A 9,262-nucleotide genomic window follows, 5' to 3' on the forward strand; every position below is an offset into this window, starting at 1 on the left:
ATATAGCCATACTAACAGTGGCTGACCTTAATTATAACATTAGACGGCAGAAATTAATATCAGGCACTTTTGGTTGAACTTGGAAAATGATGGCCGATCGAGCGGGGAATCGAACTCACAACCTCACATTATCACTCAGTCCAAAGCTCAGGGGCGGCCCAGGATTTTCCCTCACTTATATATGAGCGACATATATTCCCATTAAAAAATAGGCCTATATGGTGACTTTCAAAGGGGGGGGGGGCACACTTGTGTACAAACGGCTCTCAAAATTAAAAGGGATCGAGGGGGGGGGGTCACGGGCCGGATGTGCCCCCTGGATCCGCCAGTGCCAATGCCATAACCACTAAACTACACAGGGAACACCACACTTGACCCCTGAGATGAGCCCCCCCCCCCTACCCGTCCAGTCCCCGATCCATTACCACCGGCCTCTTACCACGCGCCCCTTTCCCACGTACCCACATCAATATACCGACCTTGGACCGATCAGTGTGTGAATGCATTTTTTTCCGTTTTAATTTGCCTTATTCTTTATACGGTAAAACGTGAGAGTTCTCTATCCACCGAATATTAGACAACGGAAAGATCCAAATTTTTAAAGATTATTTCGGTGTTTTGTGGGGAGTGATGAGGTATGTTCTTTTTAATGTCTCGAATTTATAGAGTTTAATTGGTTGTGTTACCCTCAAATCACGTTGTTCTATATCTTAAAAGTTAGGCATAGTTCTTTTTCAGTTCTAATTTTTAACTTGGATCTAGGCCTAAGTCCCACATATCAAAATCTGTGTCTGTTTCATGTCTCATGATCATGCTCACTCACACAACATGCGAGGTTAGTATAACTAGCCAGGCGGCTTCTAGAGAATAAAAATCATTTACTAACGTAAGGTTACTTAGACCAAAAGCTTCAGTCTCTGTTATGTTGGTCGTTCAGCTGAACTCCGTTGGCTTCACTCACCAAATACAGAGACCGAAGTTCTAGCGCGATCTGTACAGGGGACTCACTGGCCCACTTGTTCACTGCAACCACCCTGCCTGTGGGGAATCTACAGGTTGGACTATGGCATGCCAATGCTGTACAGAGCACACACTTTAAAAAATGATTAAAATATCACTTTTGTGACCAAAATTACTAATTTCCATACAGTTGCAATTTATTTTTCATTAGTAACTTGGGAATAATTTTTGTATTCACTAGAGCGCTCAAAAACTTGAATTTTTTGCATATTTTTGTGTACGCCCTCTATTGGTGGAAAATAATAGGGCAAGAAAATTTTCATTTTTTATCTCTATTTTTAATTAAGAAAAAAATAATTCAAAGAATCAAATTTACTTAAGGGCCAAGTTGTATGACGAATAGGTGTAATGGAAACTGTCAGTGTAAAAAAATCAAGCATTTGTCCCAAAGAAAAAGAGAAAATAAGCCAAACATTGCCATCCTTATTTTGCCACACATGGAGATATAACTGAGAACAAGGTTATATCATAACCTTGTTCATTGAATGAGTGCACTGGCCATATGTTTATGTACCGGTACTTAAGAGCGGATAAAACGGGGAAGTGAATTTGCGCGACAGCCGAGGTAAGTCACTGTTTTTGTTCCTTTTAACTTGATTTTTCTCTGTTTTTTGGCAATTAATGCCAAGAGGGAATATTAATTTGCATTTTGGTCGCGTTAATTTTCAAAAATTTTATTCATTAAAGACAAAAATTGAAGAGCCCCGACGGGGGGATTTTGCATTGCAAAGTCCCCTAATGGTGGCTGCACGCTAGCGAGCCGTCTGTGTACGAGGAGAAATAAAAAAAATAAAAAAATGTTTAAAAACTCCTCGAAACAGACGGCTGCCAGCTGTCTAAAGGTTACTCTCATAAGCCAGGCAGTCCTCCCCATTCATCTGCGTGTACCGCAAAAAACCCTGAAACTTTCGCCCCCGAGATTTCTACTTTCCTTCTAAATAGTAAAAGTAGGCACTTCAGTCGGGCGGGCGATCGCGCGGACACAGCGCTAGACGTAGATTTTTGCATTGCAGTGAATGGCGAGCGCCTATCTAACACACACAGTTCGCTCCGCTCGGCACTTTGGCCGAGCGCTGGAGTTGCATTCGGCATTGCTCGAAAAGACAGAGTCAGTTTCTTCCTTTATTCCGCTGATTTTGATTGGTAAAAAATTCCCGCGGTTGCTTCGTACATCTTCTAGGTATGTGCGAATACGGGCGCATCGCGACCGCTGGTTTTGGCTGCACGGTTTTCGCGCGGGTTTTGCTGCAAGTGGCATCGCCTCTGTCTGGACGGCTCATCGAAAATGGGGTTTCATGCGCACATAGTTGATGCAATCTCGTGCCTTGATACAGACAGTTGAAAATGTGCTCTTTCTGTACATATAAGTTTCAATGTGGATACTCGCCTGTGAAGTGTGGATATCGGAGCTTGAAAGTTCATCAAATTTTTGGATGCGCAAATGATCGAAATTTTTTTATGGTAAGTAGAACTACGATCCAATTATGTATCTAAATTGTTTTAGAATATATTCAAATATATAAAAAATGTCAAATCAAACGATTCTATCGTGACGCAGTCCAGATATAAGCGAAGCGAGCTACCCTTGTCACAGCCGGTCTCTCGGCAGTCGAGCTGCCCGATGCGGTGGGCTCCCGACGGTCTTTCGGCAGTCGAGCTACCGGTACCCGATGCGGAGGGCTTGGTGACGGGAGTGGTCGATAGTGAGTCGTTCATGCTGGATTGAACTGGATCTAAATTGTTCACTTGATAATATTGTGCCTTTTTCTGAAAATGTCTGTCATTATACCGTAGATTGTTATTCTGATATTGATTTAAATATATACATTTTGTCACAAAAACATTCTTTCCTCCTAAGGTTATAGAGTCAACATGAACATGTTTTACTTTTGATTGTTCAATCATGTTTTATCATTTGGAAACTGGATTCTTTTGGAAGTGGAATATTAATGTTGACTTATTAAATTAAAATGCAAAATCTATAGTGTTTTTTTTTTCTTTTGTAGAAAAAAAAAATGTTTTGAAACTTTTCAATCATGTTTCATTATTTTGGGACTGGATTTGCTTTTGAAAGGGGAATATCATAAATGTTGACTTTTTAATTAAAATGCAAAAATTATGTTTATTATTTAGTTTCTTTTTTTATATATTTTTTTAAAGTTTCATTTTTAAATTATTGTATTGTTTATTTTTTCATTTTTTGGGGGGGTCATATTTCAATATTTGGAGACTGGATTTGCTTTTGAAAGGAGAATATCTTAAATGTGATTTTTTTATTAAAATGCACAAACTAGATGTTGTTTATTTTTGTTTGTTGTAATTTTTTCACTCTTATGAGAAAATACATGAAAACTCAGAGGAAAGGATATTTCATTTCCAGATGGGTCTAACTCCTGTATTTATGTTTTCTTTATTATTAATTGTACTATTTATTTTTTTATTCACTTTTCTTTTTTTAGGGGTGCAGGTGGGGGTTGTGTTTTGAATTGGAAAATGGGGATGGGATTGGTAAAAGTTTTTGTGTCACTTTTGTTTCTCTTGTTTTTAGTGCTTGTTTGGAGCTTTGATGTCTGTTTTGTTGTTTAAAGCTTTGTTATATATTTTTACTGGTTGCTTTTTGTTTTGTTTTGAAAGAAATAGACCACTCTTTTCCTTTTCTTTTGGCTTCGACTAATAATTTGAATTTATTTTTCTTTAAAAAGAGAGCTCAAACAGGGCCTTTGTAATACAATGTATGTATACAAATCTAAGAAATTGACAACTGATAGAATATATTAAAACTTCATTTTCGTCCTTCTTGATACTTGAAATAAATTGCATACAATTCTACATACATATTTTACACTCAGCTGCTCATTCCTTCTAAAAAAATGTAATCACATGTCCATTGTCTCTCAAATCAAAAGCTACATATTATAACAAATTGTTGAAACAATAGAATACATAAGGAATTGGTGAAACAATCAAATACATCAGAAAAAAACACACATATTTTTATTTGGTCATACAAAGTACAAAATAAATTTTTTATATGTAAAAAAGGACCCCCGTACATACAAAATTACAATACTAAGTTGAAAAAGAGCTTGTAATTTATATCAGAAAAACAAAGAAATACATTAGAAATTACAAAAACAATACTTTAGACAAATTTATTAGGAAATTATATACATGATGCTGTTTTGATGCCAACTAAATTATATGAATTATCTATCATAATCACCTTCATTTGGCAAAATAAAGAGGCGAGTAATTGTGATTTTCTGTCTGCATAATTAATTAGAATTAATTAGAAGAAATTATTTTAAACAGAATAAGAAAGATTACAAGATGAATTGATGCACATCAATTGAGCCTTCTCTCACCTTTCCATTGATACCTAAATTACTTCATAGGGTTAAAAAACAAAGAAGTTAGAGCCTGTTGAAGACTTGGGTTCAAAATGGTCACAAAATGGTCACAAAAATCGGTTCTGTACTCCATTGACTTTACATACAGACAATGACCACAAATTTGGATCAATATGTGCGACTTAAACTGGAATAACTTTATAATTTCTTGATGAAAATTAAAGTTCTTGGTATCATTTTAAAGGTCTTTTTAAGAGCTTTCAAGTGATACCAAATTTATTCATATTTGATGATTTTCATTTTTTTTGTCACATACCTACATCTTCGGTAAACATCGGAAATATACAAGACCGAGTCTCACTTACCTTCATGCGAGGGAAGGACCTAATATTCAGGTATTTATTTTTCTTTGCTTGAAATCACCTTCTTGTAATCATCGGATCCCTTGTAAACTCGGTCAGTAATAAAATTGTATATTTGAGAACATTTTGTGAAATTCTAATCAAATTTGGTCCGTAGAGAGTTTGCGAATATGAGCTTCAGTTTTGAGTGTCATGAGGTGTTTGTGAATCTGACTCGGCCGATCGAGCAGGGTTGTTTTGAGCGTATACGAACAGCTGTGAGTGACGTCATCCCCACTGCGCTGGGCCTGAGATTAGTCTTGGTATTCAGACACAGTATGTTTCAGCCGTTGTATATTTTTTTTTAATTACGATTTGAGCTCTGTTAATTATGAAAATCAAATTGTTATTTTGAAAATAATTTTGTAGAATTCGTGTGAAATAAGTATTAAGAGCAAAACTGCAAGTAAACTTCAAGAATTTTGTTTGATATGTGATTTTTTGTTGGAATGCGTCTGAATGTCTAGAATATGGTATTGTTAATGAAAATCGTATTTTTGAATGGCACAGAAAGCTCCTTGCATGAATTTAATTTAGAAATAGGTTTACACCCGGGGGGGGCACTCAGTATATAATGCATAGTGGGTATGTGCCGCGGAGGGGACCCCCATTTTTACACTCAAATTTCCGTTCCAAGGCATTGCATTTTTGTCTTTTTGAGAAAAAGAACAAAGAAAGCCGCTCCAAGGCATAGCATTTCCTTCTTATCGAGAAAAAAGAAGAAAGAAATCCGTTCCAAAGCTTCGCATATTTTTCGTTACGCCGTTCCGGTCGCATTGATTTGCAACAAGGAGCTGCAATTTGGTGAAAAGCGGCCGTAGAGCGCTTTTCGACCATCGCCTAAGCGAGAGCGCACCCGGCGGAGGCCGCGCTAACTGCGTCATGCACGATTGCCCGTTCCATAGGGATGCATACGCACTCACAGAGATACGGAGATCCGTTTCGAGGACCCCCGTTTTCACAAACATTTATAGTTCCGAAGCCCGTTTCGAGGACCCTCCTTTTTTACAATAAGCCCGCTCCAAGGCCGCCGTTTTTTGCCTCGCCCGCGGCACACCCCTACCACTTTTTTGGTCGAGTGCCCCCCCCCCGGGGGTTTACATACATGAGATGTGTTTCATGAATTTGATATCTGATTTATGGACCTTTGTTATGGTGTTAATTATTAATTTGAAGATATTATGAAAAAGTAAGAGAAGACAATAATGAGGCAATTAACAGTGATGATGAGACATTAATAATATGAGACAATAAACATTGAGACAATTATAATAATTATTATGATTATAATGATAACAATTATAATTATAATGATAATAATTATAATTGTAATAATTATTGAGACATCAATTCTAGTATTTACTGACAATAATAATTATTACAGTAATCATTATTATAATAAAATAATTGTAATGATAACAATTATAATGATGTATTTTGAATTGTAATAATTACTGAGACAATAATATTAATGAGATATCAATAATAATCATTATAATAATAATACTTATAATTAAAATAAATATAATTGTAGAAACAATTATAATTATACTAATTATAATTATAGGCCTTATAATTAATGAGACAATAATAACTATTATTACAATAATACTAATTATTATAAAATAATTATAATGATAACAATTATAATGAAAGTAATTATAATTGTAATAATTACTGAGACAGTAATATTGAAAGGTCATCAATAATTATTATTATAAAAATTATTATGATTATAAAAATAATCATAATTATTGAGACAAATAACTATTATTACAATAATAATAATTATAAAATAATTATAATGATAACAATTATAATGAAAGTAATTGTACTTGTAATAATTACTGAGACAGTAATATTGATAAGTCATCAATAATTATTGTTATTATAAAAATCATTATAATCATAATTATATTCATAAAAATAATCATAATTATAATTATAGGCCTTATAATTATTGAGACAATAATAATTATTATTTCAATAATAATTATTATTATGAAATAATTATAACAATAATTACTATGATAGTAATTATAATTGTAATAATTATTTAGAAAATAATATTAATGAAACAAATAATTATCATAATAATAATTATTATAATTATAATACTAATTGGGACAATAATGAAACAATGATGAGACAATAATAATATCAACAATTTTATTGAGACCATAATAACAAGACAATAATGAGATAATAGACAATTGAAATCAATCTGTTTTTATTTTTTTCTAGAAATCCTAAGATTGTTATTTTAATTCTCTTTCTTTGATTACAAATTATATTAATTGAAAACTTAATTTCTAATGTTCAAGCAAAGAAAATCAATATCAAGTCATGTTTACCCTGTGCACAAACCTACCACAGGGCAATTACCCCCGAAATAGGGTTAGGTTAGGTGTAGATTTTTGGATAGGGGTACAGTGTAGTTGTCCGGGGGGGGGGGGTAATTGTCCACGGTGGGTGGGGAGTGGGGGGAGGGGAATTGTCCGAGGGTGGGGGGGTGGGGGTTATCGTCCAGGGGCCCGTTTCTCAACACATGGACAAGTTAGTCATATCTTTATCCACCAACCACGGAGTTAGTGCCAATCTTAGTAAACCTGTTTCTCGAAACGCTTCCTAACTAGAATACCTTGATATCGATACTATCGGTAAAAAGAGCAGACGAGACGTAGCCTTAGTCACAAAATAGCATAATTTTCAAAAAGAAAAATTATGACAAAATTGCAAATACTATGATGAATTGGGAAATAAATCTTTTCAAAATAATAGCACAGGTGAATTATGCATCATACATACTTAGACAATGAAGATTGGAGCATTCAATTGCAGAGAAAATTAAATTATGAATAATTCATTTCATGACTAAAAAATCACTTGTGGACGTTGAGATGGGTACCCCCGGGAGACCCAATTTTAATAGTTTACGAAAGTAAACCATAACGGTTTTCTTTGTAAAATGATGATAATTATACGGACTCTTACGATTTCAAACGTCATCAAAATATAGTTTAACGAAACATTTTTAATCATTGATACCAAAAGATACGATATTGGACAAATTATATGCATAAATTAGAGATAGAATTCATCCAACTGTTAATAGGGGTCTGAAAACAACAAATACGAGTTCAGTTATGGATGGCCTGACGTGGTAGAATCTTTATCGATTAAATCATTTTACTATTTCAAAATGAATGGTTTTGTGGCGCTTACCGTTTTACAGTTTTTATAATTTCTTTGTATTACAATTATCATTGAATGCATTAACCCACTTGTTTTGTGATGTAATTTCAACCTCTATGATTGATTACGTAGGATTTTAATTTTAAAATTTCTAGGCACTTTCGCATGTCATAGTCTACCCATGTGATGCCACTACGTCATTAAGAAAGAAGTTAAGACAGGTTCGGAGGTGTCATAAATATTTAGTGAGGTTGTTGTACCCGATCTTGGTAAAGAGGGCTTCGTGAAACGGTTAGCGGACAAGTAGCTCACTATCTCCGATTTAGTCAAGAAGTTAGACTTATGACGGTGTTGAGAAACGGGCCCCAGGGGTAGTTGCCCTTGAACCAAAGAAATCATATGCCAGTATGTCAAATCAATCTGAGTACTTTAAGATTTAAATAAAAAGCTTGTACAATTCCCCATAAGCTATGTATTATAAATGTGCCATGCCCAAAACATAGAGAATAATAAGATTTCGCAATCTTCTTTTGTCCACAAAAAGGCCTGTTTTTTCATCACAAAGATGACAATAACTCGACTTCTAGATATCGGAATTTGAAAATTCAAACAGTTTTGTGAATCGTAGATATTGAGCCTCATTGTGAGCCCATCAAATATGCTGGAACAGCCTTTCCTAATTTTCACCTGAAGTGCCTACTAAAAGATCTAGCTCTAATTGTAAATGGGATAAAACTTCATTTCTGACATTTTTACGCTCTCGTTATTTTTAAAACAAGATTTCATCAAAAAAACGAAAAAATATTGTGAAAAGACGGAAGAGACTTGCCCGATGTTTACGCCGTCATCTTGTTTCTTATTGTACTTCCCCAACGTTACGCGACGCTAGCGTCCGTAACGTTGGGGAAGTATTTTATCCCATTTACATGATTTAGAGCTAGATCTTTTAGAAGGAAAGTAGAAATCTCGGGGGCGAAAGTTTCAGGGTTTTTTGCGGTACACGCAGATGAATGGGGAGGACTGCCTGGCTTCGTATGAGAGTAACCTTACGTTAGTAAATGATTTTTACTCTCTAGAAGCCGCCTGGCTAAGTATAACTAACCTCGCATGCTTGTGTGAGTGAGGTTAGCTATACTAACCTCGCACAACGCATGTGATTTCATAGTGCATTTTGACGTTTTCATTCATCACACGAATGTCGGAATAAAACGCCAAAAAGTTCAACATGTGAATTATATCCTAATACGTAATTTACATCAATCACGATCACCTTCAGTAGAGGCGCACGGCCAATAA

Source organism: Lytechinus pictus, chromosome 5 (assembly GCF_037042905.1).
Source record: "Lytechinus pictus isolate F3 Inbred chromosome 5, Lp3.0, whole genome shotgun sequence".
Lineage (NCBI taxonomy): Eukaryota > Metazoa > Echinodermata > Echinoidea > Temnopleuroida > Toxopneustidae > Lytechinus > Lytechinus pictus.